This window comes from Helianthus annuus, chromosome 14 (genome assembly GCF_002127325.2).
Source record: "Helianthus annuus cultivar XRQ/B chromosome 14, HanXRQr2.0-SUNRISE, whole genome shotgun sequence".
Taxonomy (NCBI): Eukaryota; Viridiplantae; Streptophyta; class Magnoliopsida; order Asterales; family Asteraceae; genus Helianthus; species Helianthus annuus.
The window spans coordinates 56780286-56785726 of record NC_035446.2 but is presented as its reverse complement, the minus strand read 5'-3'; positions in this window follow the sequence as shown (position 1 = coordinate 56785726).

Genomic DNA, 5441 nt, shown 5'->3' with positions numbered 1-5441 from the left:
AACAAACCACGAAACTTGGGAAAAGTTTTTCATCCTCTATAAGCTCCCAAACGTTTAAATGTTGCACTGTTCATCTGTTCTAAATTCATGATGTCTCCGTCTTCTTTTTCAAGTTCTGGTGCTTAGAAATCTATTAACAACTGTAAAAATCTTGGATACATAAGCCATTTCTTGTCACCCAAATTTCTTTTAATGTTGCTGTAAATCATGCCTGAGAAATTAAACTTTAGATTCAGCATTAAGGCGACAATCGCACTCATTTGATAATCAGTTGGTACGTCGTATCCATATTTTCTATATCCCAAACACATAACCACCACATGCATCAAAAATTTGTACAGCTTTGGTAAGCAACTCTAAGCATAGCTCGTAGCATTTAGAAAACCTTCATAACCCATCCTTAGAAAACAACCCTTCACTTGCTTCTCATCTAGCAACTCTGGATCACTAGGTGGGTCTTTGAATTCTAACACTTCACGAATCAATGCTTCAGTTATCACAAGCTTTTTCTTCTACACCTCAGATTGTAATTCAGCGCTTTCCATTTTTGCATTCTACCATAATTGTTGGATAATATTCTCATGTGGTGCACGCACTTGCGTAATCTCCTTGAAGATTCTTGACTCCTTCAAGAAAGGCACTGGTGTGAATGGTTTAGCTTTTTCAAGTGTTTCGTCTAACAATGCAATAATCTTGTGCTTCAAGTCATGATCCTTATCTTTCTCGGGTTTCACCATCTGCACAATTACACACAACCATAAATCTGACAAATTTTACAAATTTTTCACACTTAAAAAAATATAACAATCATAAAACACTTTGCACATATGAGATTATATGTGTATGAACACTGATGGAGAGTGTGAAACCCGGGAGTTAAAGTGTGCTATATTACGTGTTTTATTTCCATTTTCTTGGTTATACTTCTTGAATGTGTTACAGGTAAATCGTGTAATCCGGTAAAGTTGGAGAGCTTAGTGTTGGGATTGAACCCTACAGAGGAACAGTTGATTAAAGCCAAAACTAGATCAGATCAGTGGATTCAGAATAAGCAGATGTTTGTATTCAATCTTTCCCCTTGGCAGTGGCTCTAACATCTTATGGATTCAAAGTATTGTCCTTCCTATCTACTGCTGACCCAAAAGACTGATGAAGACTAAGTGCTGATGTTCAATCAACTGTTATGTCTCAAGTACTGCTGAAGACTAAAGCACTGCTGGAGCCTAAGTAGTGGAATGAAGGATTAGTTGTTATGTTTATGCTCTGTATATTGTAATCAGTTGTTTGTAATCAGTGGTTGTAATAGGTCAGTAGTTTGAGTTTGTTAGGAGGTTAGATGTCACAATCATGGTAACGTCAGCAAAGATGCCATAGTGGTTTGCTTTGTACTATAAATAGAACAGTACCATGTACTGTTCTATTAGCTCTTTCATCACAAGTCATTCTGTACGAACAAACTGTGTGAGCTCAGGCTGAGGGGGAGATTGTAATACATGCATGCATTTGTAATTGAAGATTGAAATAAATTTAATCATTTGGTTCAATGTTAAACATGTGTGTTGAAAGCAATTCTTCTGTTTGATTGTGTGTGAAAGTTTGTTTCCATTTTAATTCCACTGCAATCACTCATTCATCTTCATAAATCTCAAACGAAAACACAATTACAAGAAACTCAGATCCTAACAATTGGTATCAGAGCTAGGACAGTCAAATCTGATCTAACAATCATTTTGACGTAAAGTTCAGCTCACAATCGTTGATACTTATAATTGTTCGTTTTGTTGAAAAAACAGAGTAAGGTTTAATCACAAGCAAAGTTGATTAATCAGTACCTGTAAAACAACCAGGATGACGTCACAATCACAAGATGTTAACAATAAAATCGGTTCACTTTTCAAACCACCCATGTTGAAGCGAAATGAATACAACATCTGGCAGAGAAGGATGGGTCACATCCTTGCTCAACAGAATATCGGATGTTGGAAGTCGGTTATCTTTGGACCACATGTTCCAACGGTGCCGAGTGCTGGGGATCCAAAGAATTTCGAACCTAAGAAAGTTGAGAACTATACTGAACTGGATTTTCAGAAATTTGAACTGGATGCCAAGGCATTTAGCATCGTTGCATCTGCATTACCTAATGAAATTTATGCTCGACTGTTACATTGTAACAGTGCCAAGGAATTGTGGGATGCACTTAAGGAATAATTTAGGGGGACTGAAGAAGTGATTGAAAATAGCAGTATGAAACCTTTTGTCACGTTAAGGGTGAAAAATTAACACAACAGTTTGAGTGATTCAGTTGTCTCTTTAGTGAGCTAAGACTTGTTAATGTTGAATTTGCTAAGTCAACACAAAATAGCAGGTTTCTTAGATCACTGCCTGAAAAATGGGATACAATTGCTTTTGTGACCAGAAATTCTGTTGAGTTCAAAGATCTGACCCTGACCCAACTTCATGGTAGACTCCTGACCTATGAAAGGGAGTTAAACCAGAAAAAGAAGTTGCAAGAGTCTGGCAAAGTTGCAGATGACTACTCATTTGGCAACACAGCTCTTCAGGGTCAGGAAGAGTCTGGCAGTAGTAAGGATCAGAGTTATGATCATTTTATTGACATAACTGCTGGTGGTAATTTCAACTCTGATCCTCACTTATCCAATTATGCTTTCACAACAAATGGAGAAAGCCAGAACTCTGACAATCTGTGCTTTGAACTCAATGACCTTCAGCATTTTGATCCAACTGACTTAGAGGAAATGGACATATTGTCACACCCCCAAAAATCCACACGCGGAGTACCACCGCTTGGAGGCGTGACATGACCAGGATCAAGCCACCAATCATATTGAACATAGTATATAATAATCGAAGTAGTTTGTAAAAACCCAATTCAACACAATTGATGTTCAAACCAAACATAGTTTAAATAGCGGAAGCGTAATATGAAAACCCAATGTATGTAATAAGTTCAAGTGTTATAAAGTTTAACATAACGTCCACGATCCATGCTCCACAACGACCTGCTCCTCCCTGTGCAAGCTCCATATGTACCTAAGGTCCTGCAAGGCATGCAGCAGAGAGTCAACAACTAGTTGGGCGAGTTCACAGTTAATAGTTCAGTAATTGTAATAGTATAGTAAGCCTTGTGTTCGTTCATTAAGTCATGTATCGTATTAGTTCGTATCGCGGCCCTCTAGGCATGTATGCGAAGATTAGGGAAGTTTCCCGAGTATTCTAGACTAGGTATATTGGTATCGCGGCCACCCGGCATGTGTGCGAAGTTTAGTGTATAGTTCGCGGCCTTCCTAGGCATGTGTGCGAAGATTAGTCATATTATCGCGGCCAACCCCGACGTGTGTGCGAAGATCAGTTCTATAAGTATCACTAGTCTAGTCGTATCTTATCAATAACCCTTCCTCACCCGAGGACCATATAACTAAGTTCCATAAGCTAGGTAAGTACAAGTAAATAATCCAACCCATTCCCACCCTAGGAACCCCATGCCTTGGCTGTGTGAACTCACCTTGGTTTGCTCGGTATGCTAGGTATGTGCTCAAAGTAAACCAATCACGTCCTAAAGTATGCACGTATACACAATCAGTTTGTATTCACGAAGTTGACACGTAAGTATAATCATAGTGGACAACGCATCAATAACCACCAAGTAGCACATTGCATGTATTCATGATCAGGCGTAGCATCTAACAGCAGTTAGTTAACTCAGTTAAGTCTTAACAGAATCAAATTACCAAACAGTTTACCCAGTCGACGAAACACCCCTGTTTCGCCGTGAAACCCTTTGATGAAACACTTCCCTTTCGTCGATCACATTCTTGGCGAAACACACTGTTGTTTCGTCAATTACCCTTGGCGAAACACAAATTCTGTTTCGCCGCACATTCCATTTCGTGACCCAAATCAGTTACGGAATATCACAGGTAAACCCTAGCAGCCGTCATACAGAATCATGCAATCATCAACATACATCAAGCATTCAACCAAATCATTGAGTAACATACTAGAAACCCGTACCCTCTACATAACAGTTACCGAATGGATATGAAATCCGCAACAATATTAAGCGTTAACACGACTAACCCTAGTGCAGATTTATCGATTTAAGGAATCATCACAAGGCTACATTCTAACAGTTTAATCGGGTGCGCAAACGATTGATAACACGTATGATTCATGGAGCCTTAATCATGTTTCACATAATTTCATATAACCAGTCACTCATGCTTAAGAAAATCAGAGTCATCATACCATTATACTCATATTTTTAATCTAACAATCAACAAGCATACTACACAACATATATCGAATGATCAAAGCATCATGCAACGGATTTAACGAGCACACACACACTAACCGAGAGCAAGACGGGTATGCGAGGACTTCTGAGGATGGAAGGGGTGATTGCCGTCAACAGGAGAGGGGTTCTAGGGTTTTCTGTTTTTGCTGAAGTGTGACAAATGGAGTGGTTATGTATAACTTATACGCGTCTAAGTGTTTTGGGCCCTTACTGGGCTTGGCGAAACTGACGGGCCAGCGAAACAGCCTGTTTCGTCGAGAGGCAGGTGACGGAACACATCTTGTTTCGTCGGATGGTTATTGGCGAAACACATTCTTGTTTCGTCGAGTCCTTAATGGGTTCTAACCGTTTAAGTTTAAGTTTTCTGATAAGTCACATGTTATACGTATACAACCAAACACAAAATCAAGCAAACACAATTTGTTTTACTATAACACGAAGTGTACATTACAAGTCAAACAAGTCAACATCTAAACAGTCAAAGTCAACGTGCATTAAATGCGGAAAGTGAAAGTCGGAAACTCGAGTTGTCACACATATTACACCAACTGGCATTGCTGAGTGTTAGAACCAACAAATTTTACAAAAGGACAGGGAGAAAATTCCCAGGGTTGCATGGGAATCTAAAAGTAGGGTTGGATAAGTCAAAAATCAAATGCTACAAGTGCAACAGGCTAGGTCACTTTGCTAGGGGAATGTAGGAGTCAAACCAATGGACCTATTATCACTCACCCTAGTTCAAGACCACAAAATAACCAAAGCACTATGCAGCATTCCCATTATACCCCTGCTGCCCATGTAAACACTCTCACTATGCAAATCTTGGAACCCCTGTTCCTGTGCAGTATGTCGAAACCACTGTTCCTCAAATTCAGTATGTCGAAGCTCAGGTTCAAGTGCAACCAGTTACATCTCAACAAGCTGCACCAGCAGTGGTTCAACCAGATCAGCAAAGCTTTTTCACCCAAGGCTTTGTTGACTGGAGCAACTTACCTGATGAGCTAGGTGATGAAAATTTTGCACTCTATGCTACTAATGATACTTCTAATGATGATTACTGTTTTATGGCATTAGAGTCAATACCAGAAGAGTTGGAAACTGAAGAAGGACAATCAAATGCTAAACA